The sequence below is a fragment of the Manihot esculenta genome, chromosome 11 (genome assembly GCF_001659605.2).
Source record: "Manihot esculenta cultivar AM560-2 chromosome 11, M.esculenta_v8, whole genome shotgun sequence".
NCBI lineage: Eukaryota > Viridiplantae > Streptophyta > Magnoliopsida > Malpighiales > Euphorbiaceae > Manihot > Manihot esculenta.
The window spans coordinates 28,923,617-28,933,218 of NC_035171.2; the positions used below are offsets into that span (position 1 = coordinate 28,923,617).

General features: G+C 28.2%; 1 pseudogene; it reads right to left on the reverse strand.

Annotated features, from left to right (window-relative positions):
* Positions 1-1,627: 1,627 nt before the first annotated feature.
* Positions 1,628-4,796, reverse strand: LOC122725183 (annotated as a pseudogene).
* Between the last annotated feature and the right edge of the window lie 4,806 nt (positions 4,797-9,602).

Here is a 9,602-nt window from a genome sequence, read left to right on the forward strand (position 1 = left end):
GGCCTTAAGTTAGCAAGATCCCCTTCTGGGATATTCCTCACCAGAAAAAGTATGTCATGGATTTAGTTAAGGATGCTGGACTAATTAATATCAAATCTGGTCCCACTCCAATGGTTAGAAATGCTAAATTCAATTCTAAAAAAGGTGAATTAATCACTAATCCTAATTTTTATATGAGACTCATAGGCAAACTGCTTTATTTATGCCTAACAAGACTTGCTATTACCTTCTCAATAAAAAAACTTAGCTAATCTATGCAAAGTCCTCTACAGTCTTATTGGGAGCCATTCATGTGTTGAAGCATCTGAAGGGCTACCTAGATAGAGGTGTTTTCATTCCTGCCAAAAATTCTTTTCAATTACAAGTATTCAATGATGCTAACTGGGCTTCATGTCCTACGTCTAGAAAATTAATTATAAGAAATTGTGTATTCTTAGGCCTTTCTTTAGTTTCTTAGAAATCCAAGAAACAAAAAATACTAGACCTTCTGCTGATGCCGAATACAAAAGTATGGCATCTATAGTTTGTGAACTCCAATAGATCTCGTATCTTCTTCGAGATTTTCATCTCCAGTCACCCTCGCAATTCCTCTTCACCGTGATAACCAAGCCACAATGCACATAGCCAACAATCCAGTGTTACATGAACGTATAAAATATATGGACATTGACTGTCATATGGTACGAAATCAGCTAAGTAAAGGCCTCAGACTAGTTCATGTCTCGTCTCAAGCTCAACTCGGACATCTGTTCACCAAGTCTTTGGCATCCCCTCTTTTTTCTTCTTTATTGTCCAAAATGGCATTGGTGTCGTATTTTTCACCATCACTATCTTGAGGGGGATGAAGAGTTAATAAAACAGTGTCTTTTAGTCTTTAATATTAGTTCCTTTAAGCTAAACGGTGCATTTAGTTTCTTTTGTTAGAGAAGTCAATTAGTTAATTAGAAAAGGCAAAAAAAATTTTATAGTAATAACTCATAACTTATTTTATTTTGAGCGATTATTATATAGTGTCACTTATTTTCTATTATTAGGTTGTAATATCAAAAAAAACAAACAGAGTTAATAAGATTCATATATAATTTCTAAAAAAAATATAAAAATAAAGTAACACTTTATAATTTTTTTTACAAATTTAAAAATTTTAAACTCACAAATAAACTATTATCATTAATAAAAAATAGAAATATATGTACACAGCTCTCTCATTCTTTCTGCTATTATATAAGATTTGTGAATTTACTGTTTTTTTTTTTAATTTTTATAAATGATTTTAATTAGAATTTAAACTCGAATCATTATAATTTTAGATACAATTTAATTGTACTATTTCTAAATAATATATTAAAAAATTTATTATCTAGTCTATAAAATATAAAAAACCATTAATTGATTTATCGATTTTGAAAAATAAATTAAAAATTTTCAAAATTTTAAAAATATATAAAGCCTATCCATTAACTTTAGTTATTAAATATTTTATATTTAGTTTATGTGTTAATATTTTAATTTTTTTTTATAATATTTAACGAATAAAATTTAATAAAATGACTAATTAACAGACTTTTTTAAAAATTTAAGAATGCTTTAATATATTCAAATCGATTGATAACTAATAAGTTTCATAGACCATATAAAACAAATAGTAATTTTCCCAAGTTCATTAAGCTGAAACACAGTGAAAGCTGCATCTTACATAAGATGAACATCAAACAATAAAGAAGAAACACAACATAAAAATATATATTCTTGAGCTAAAAAATTATTTCCTCACTTTGTTTGTAAAAAATGCTAGGCCCAAATGTTGAAGAGACTATCTCAACCAAGAGAGGAAATTGCAGAAGTGCAAATAAGGTGACAGGTGCACAAGCTAGTAGGCCAATTGGAATTGTGATCCATCTCACTCTATGAAACAAAACCAAGTGAAAGGCTGCAGTGAATGCTGTGAGCATGGAAGCTATTGAGAAGAATAATGTGATAAGTCCAATGCTCAATCTCATTGGCAAGGCCCTGAGAAAATCTTCTTCAGAATAGCGAGATGTGAGAATTCCCAGAAACATCAGCAATGATGTTGAGGAAGAAAATAGTCCCAAGGCATCTGATACAGCAAAAATCATGAAAGATGTTTCGTTTAGATAAATGGGTATCCCTACATCGCTGTTGTTGCCACCCGGTACGGTGAAAGCTGCCGCAAACACGACTGTGACGACAAGGGCTGCGACTGTTGCGCAAGATGTTGCTGTGTCCTTCATCCATTTCTCACCTTTCTCAACTAGATCTTTGTGTTCCGCAGTGAACACCATCCTTGGAGTTTGCATATCTTTGTTTTTCATTTCTTTGTATGATGGTTGGACAACTTTTTCCACTTCCTGCATAAAATTTAAGAAAGAAATGATCATGAACAAAGAAAGATAAAATCTTGAATACTATAATGCTGTTTGCAAGAGGAAATCTCCAACATAAAATTTAACAACAATTGTTTGAAAATCACTGCCATAGCATACAACAACCTTTTACTTATTCTTTCGCAATAGATAAAAATAGCTAAAATTCTCCAACAGAAATATTCAACAGCAAACAATTGATAACAAATCGTATATGATTCAAACATACGAAAATTAAAAATTTCACAGCTTTATTTATTTGCACGCACAAGGGAGTAAATCGATAAATTTGAACTAAAATTAGTTTTTCGTTCCAATCTCGCACCCATGAACCTTAGTAATCCTCTTACTTGCTCTTTACAAGCTTAATAACAAAAATTCATTTATAAACCAAGAATTTATTATCTTATTATACATAAAACAAACCATTTATTAAAAATATGGTATTATATATAGTAAAAATTTAAATTTCTCAGCAATAATTTTAAATTATTGTCACAATAATATTAAGGTAACAATTTACTCTAAAATGCAGTAGTGTTTGAAGAATTTATAACCTTGAACCATTGCAACTCCCTTTGCATCTGCAGAGCAGCACCAGAAATCTTGATTGATGGTTCCAGCTTCCCTGCTAAATGCAACATGTTGTTGCCCAAATCATCTGAGAATGATGCAGCAAAAATATTGTGGGTACCCATTTGATATAGCAGATTGAATATTTTTCTTGGCGATGTTTTACAGCAAGAAGAAAAATGTTTTGTCCAGCCATATTCTCTAGCCAAACCGTGACAGGGTAGGACTTAATCATCTCAGTAACGAATTCTTGGATGCCTAATATTGCAGCAATTCTTGTTGGAGGTCCTAATAGATTATCAGCTTCTAAAACACTCCCCTTTAAAGCTTCAGAAATCAAGAATCTGAGTAGCTCCATTGCTTGCTTATGCATCACTTTTGTTTTCTGTATCTGCTGTAGAAATTGAAAGTGCAAGGATTCGTTTTTGTATTCACCAAAACTCCCACCTGGAGTTTCTACGTCTTTGCCTTGATGGACACTTGCTTTATCTGCAGAAGTAACTGCAAAATCTGCAGAGAAAAGGCCTAGTCAATGAGTGATCTAACTCACATGTAAATATAAGAATTAGTTGAACCTTAATTTTAAAAAATACATTAAAAATATTATACCCTTTAAATTTAGCCGTTCAGTTTTGCGCAAAAGTCTAAAAATGACTTAAATACATAGGCAGATATTTTTACACGGAGACTAACTAATAAATTTTTACATATAAATTTTTTAAAATATCGAAGTTTTAAATGTATTTTCAAAATTAAGAGTCTAACTATTGAGTTCTTCCGTATCGCGAAGATTAAACAATAAATTTCACTAAATGAAACAGATCAAGATTGCTAGACCAACAATGATAGAGAAAACGCTGAAAAAATCCAAGCCGACTTCCACTTAAGAATGCATGAGGCTTTTCAGCCAATCTGTCTAAAGCTGAAAATCCATTATAGTCTGTTTTGCGAGCTAATCCAGGGTAGCGTTTCAACACAGTAAGAGCAATGCCTGTTCATGAAAACATGAGAAGAAAATGGTTATCAACAGATCATAGCTGAATATTTGTTTAATTACACACACAAATCATGTTGAACATAACTATAAAAATCTGCAATTATCAGCAAATTTAGAAGCCTGACACCATCTTCATCTGTAAAAGGACTTGAACGAATTGGATCTTCTTCATCCTCAGTCACTAACAGAAGATACTGAACTGTATCTTCATGGGCATAAGCAGCAGCACGATGAAGTGGGGTGTCATTATCAGAGTTTCTTTCTTGAGTCAATTTTGGATTTTTGTTAACCAGAAGCTTTGCAGCTGCTGTGTTTCCAGCTATACCAGCATAGTGAAGAGGAGTATAGCCGTACTTATTTTTTATTCCAAGTTCATCTGCTGACATTCTATCTACAAGCTTCTTCACAAATTCAATGGAATGACCAGCGCTGATTGAGACATGAAGAGCAGTCTCATGTAAGCCTAAAATTTTAGCAGTTAGAGCATTTGAATCACTGTCAAAAATTCTCTTTGCTGTAATCCAATCCCCATGTAGTGCAGCTTTATACAGTGGCAAATAGTGGTTATCATTCTCATTTCCCATCTCTTGCACTCCTGTGAAGGACAAAAATTAAGTAAAAAACAAAACAAAAATCCAGAAATGAAGAAATTTTAAAGGGTACCAAGGAAATAAATCTTTATTTGTTGGCTGGGAATGCTGGAATGAGTATATTCTTGGATTAAAATGGGAGAAAGTGAAAGATCTGCACCTTTAGTTTATGCTTTTGTAGCAAGTCCTTGCTTGTTTCATTCTCATCTACCATTTCTTGCTTCCTGCAATAACAGCAAATTGAAAAAAAATAAAAATAAAGAATACACTAAGGAAGCAGAAATAGCGGTGGCTTTCACGTTAGAGCTTCGCATTCATTTGTTGACAAAGTCAAAATTGGAATTTTAATTTAAGGCATATATAATTTTTTAGGCAAGTGGGGATAACAACTTGTGTTGAAAACAAAAGGGCATAGACTTTATAATAATGTTAATTACTTAAATATTTTTATGTGCTGTCACACCAAATTATATACTTCACATATTTAAAAAAAATAGCAAAATAGATACAAATTTTAAATTTTTTATGAATAGTATTTATTTACATAACTATAATAAAATAATTTACGTAATCTTACCACGTACGCTGTCTCTAATTTAAATTTTAATTTGAATATAATTACAATAAATTTTATAATTTTAGATAATTTTATCATCATTTAAAATTTTAAATTAAATTATAAAATAACGAAAAATTTTAGATTTTTCATGCAAATAACCTTTTATTTTTTGTTTAAAAAAACTAAAATGCAAATTGGGTATTGTTCAATTCTAATTAAGTAGTCAAACAAATTAATCATTCTTTCAATTATTCTGTTATGATTTTAGTTTGGTTGATTTTAGAATTTTCATTATTTCAATTGATTTTGTTAATTTAACGTGTGAGTATATAATCCAATGATGAATAACTATTGTATAAAAGATCATTTTTTTTTTTTACACAGATTGGTTAGATAAACAAGGGAAATATACATGAGAAATGTCATCACTCTTCATTCCATTGGTGGAAAAGTATGACCAGTATAATAATTAATAATTAATTAAGGAGAGAAAAAATATAAAATATTTTGCAACCAATTGAGTGGAGAGCGTTGGACAATAATATTGAAAAAGTGACTGTTCTTGGCATTTCTCAATGTACATTAACATTTTGAGGAACTTGGTTAGTAACAATCTGCATTTATGGAGTATTTAGTTCATAAAAGTTGAGTGGGATCCTTTTTTTTTTTTTTTTTTTTGTATAAAAGAAACATGCAAAAATGATAAATGTTGACAGAATTTATATGCGTCTAATCAAGACCTCAGCTAACAGAATTATCAAGAACTCAGCAAAAAATGAAATTCAGGCGAAGATTCACAAAACGTGAAATAATCAACACAAGCCCCAACAAAAATTCACAAATAAACAGAATCAAGAAAGATTGGAATAACCCAATTTAAGAAAAGCAGCAAGAAACTAAGTAAACTAGAAATGAAAATGACTAACTTGACTAAACCATCTTCAAGACTTGTTTGCTCTTCCTTGCTCCATTCAGTGGAGATACCAGGGTCATGTCTCAAACCTGGAATAGGACTTGTTGTTTTAGTGGGGTTTGCTCCAGTGAAGAAGAGGGCGCACGATTGGCATCTTGATGATGGGTATCAGATGGGTTCGCCATAAAAGAAAGAAAACAATCAAAAGAAGAGATTCTGTATTCTTATATTTACAGATACACAAATCCCAAATGCAAAAAACAAGAACAAGAATCACAGAATCTCAAAGCTTTGAAAACTTTCTCACCAGCAATGGAGTTCCCGCCATAAAAGCAAAGATTGAGAAGATGGTTTTTAAGGATTTTAGAGAAATATCAGGAGATGGGTTTTGAATTTTGAGATGAATGAAATGATTTTATATCCTTTTCTTCTATAGAACTATATGAAGAAACGGATTCAGAGACATGCAGCGTATGAGACTGAAGGGAGCTCTCGCCATTTACAACGGAATTAGAGAGTGGGACGCGTACAGAATCTATATGAAAATAATTGAATCTTACCTCTGATTTTTTATTTATTTTTTGATTTGTATAATTATTTAATTTTTAATATATATATATAATTTTTAAATATTTCTTTAATTCATATAATTTCAACTGTTTAAAAAATAAATGAATTAAAGGTGTAATTTTAATTCATAATTCTTATTTGAGTTTAAATTAAAATATATATATAAATTCATTTAATTAATTAAATTTAAATTTAAATAGAAATCGAATCTCTCCCATCAAAGTAAAATTTTTTAAATTCAAAATTAAAATTTTCTAACAAGATTATATCTATTATTGAAATAAAAATTGAATTTAAATACAAAAAAATCATATTATATCTAATCAATTCATATTAATATGATTTTTTTTTTCAAATTTTAAACAATGTAGACTATTATCTACTTCATTATCTTATGGATAAAATATATATCACTTAATTATCGTATAATTATTTTTAAAAAAATTAAAGTTGTTATCAAATAATTTAATATTATAATGAATATTAAATTATAAAATATTACAATCATTAATATTTAATATTAATTATGTTCATTTTCAAATAACGAATATAAAAATGTGTAATGTAGTGAAAAAAAAATCATAAATAAATGATTCAAGAACTTCTTAGCTTTGTGAAATTAAAGAGAAGGGACCATATTTTTGTTTGTTCCTTAACTATTGTATCTTTGATTTAAAAAATAATGGATGGAAGTCGCCAGTTGTTCAATGAAAGTGTATTTTCATCGCGCTAAACACATCCTTTGAAACTAGAACGAATATGATCCACAGATTACCTAAGTTTTAGGGCCGAAAATAAAGACTCACATTTTTATTTTAGAGAAATTTTATGTTGTTTATTTAAGTATGAGATCATAGGAAATAATTGACAAACAGATCACATTAGTAATTTTTTTTTTACTTTGGTTGAATATACTAAAAATCGGCTTTATTATTTATATCAATTACCATCTAGGCACAAATTAGAGATTTATTTTTGGAAAGTTTTTTTTTTCAACAATCGAAACCTCATTTGGTTGGCAAGAAATTAGTAGAATCAAATAAAGGAAGAATAAACACCAGTTGAAAATAAGTTGAAATTTTAATTTTTTTTAAAAATTATGAAATCTAAATTTTATTGTTATATTTATTCGTTGAAATTTTATTTTTTAAAAAAATTGTGAAATCTAAATTTTATTGTTATATTTATTCTTTTAATATTTATATAACTTCAGTTCTTTTTATTATTATTTTGTTAATTCATCAATAGTTATTATTGTTTATATTTTTAAAATAATATATTGTCCGATTGAATATTTAAAATATAATTATTTAAATTATTTAATAATAAATCATGATTAATATAATTCATTCAAAAATTTCATTATTTAACTTAAACTCACAGTGTGATTTATTGGTTAAAATTGAGTATTTTTAATTCTTAAAACAATTGATAAATCAAATTTCTTTGGTTGGTTTATTGATTAAGATTAATTAATAAACATTTCATAATTAATTTCACGTACAGATATATTAATTATAAAAAAATCATTAATAACTATAATTAATTTATTGAAATAAATTAAAATATTTTTATTTTAATAATTAATTGTCATAACTAAAACAGATCATAATTTTGAACTGAAATTGATTTTTTCTCAAATTTTTTATTTAATTTTCTCTTAATTATTAATTTTTTTAATCATCTTAATAAAATTAAAATATTTTCTGAGTGTAGTGGAAGAAATAATCTCAAGTCAAAAATAAAAAATAAAAAATAAAAAAGTAAATAAGAAGAGGAGTGTGCGGCGGCAGCTCTGAAAGGTCGGTCAAGGCCAGCAGTACCCTTGCTTCAAATAATTTGCCTATGAAGGCTTTTGTGATAAATGCTTGAGCTTCAATTAAGCTTTACCTCATACAAAGCTGCCCAATTGCACAACTTGGTCTTCTCTCATAACTTCATAACTTTTCTTCTTTTTTAATTCTTCATCACCAACCTTTCCATCTATTCAATAACCTAAACGTTTGTAGATGAAAAAGATGAATTTTCCTTTTTGTTTTAATTAAAATGCGAAATGCATCATTCCACTCTTTAATCTTTATAAAAAATTAATTCATACTTATTTTTCGTGACTAACAGTTAATTCTATATCAATACTCTTATATAAAATAACTTGCACGTACTTTAATTTTATTATATTTATATAAAATTTATGAGTTTAATATATATTTTATAAAATTCATAGTTTAATAATTACATTTTTCTAAAATTTAAGTGTATATTTTTCATATTTTTGATTTAAAATTATACTTTTCATACAAATACTCAAAGAGGCTTTTGGTTGTGATAGAAGAGAGAGATTTGATCTAAAAAAGGTCAAATACCAAGTGAAGAAAGCAACACATTAAGTATCTTAATCTATCATCTATTATATGTCAACTTTATATTTTTGCTAACCAAATTTAGCTCAATGAGTAAATCATACTCAAAAATCACACCACACCCCAATTATCTAATATTTGCCCAGAAATAGCCACTTTGATATTTGTTTATTAAATATAATATTAATCAATGAACTCATATTCTAAAAACTTAAAATGTTAGCTAATTTGCAGTTTACCTTAAATAATAAAAAATAAATATAAAAAGACTTAAGTCTTATTTAATTTGAACCAACTCAATTAGAAAACTTTAAATTCTCAAAAGTGTTAAAATTATATTTATTTAGTTGGTATTTTTACTTAACTTCTTGAAAAGTTGAAAACATTTTTGAAGTAAATTACATCCGTCCCCTCCTCTAGCAATTAAATTACTTCCCTTTCCCTTGCCCAATTAAGTTATTTTTTGGGAAGCGAATTTCCCATATTCTAAAAAAATAACCAATTTGAATCACCCATGTAGTGAGAAAGAGGGAAGCCTACCTCTGTTGTGTAACCCACAAGATATATATTACTCGAATCATTGGACCTCCATCGAATCAAAACGGGGAGAGATAATTTTGTTGGAGAATTAACCTTACAAAATCAAGATCTGATGT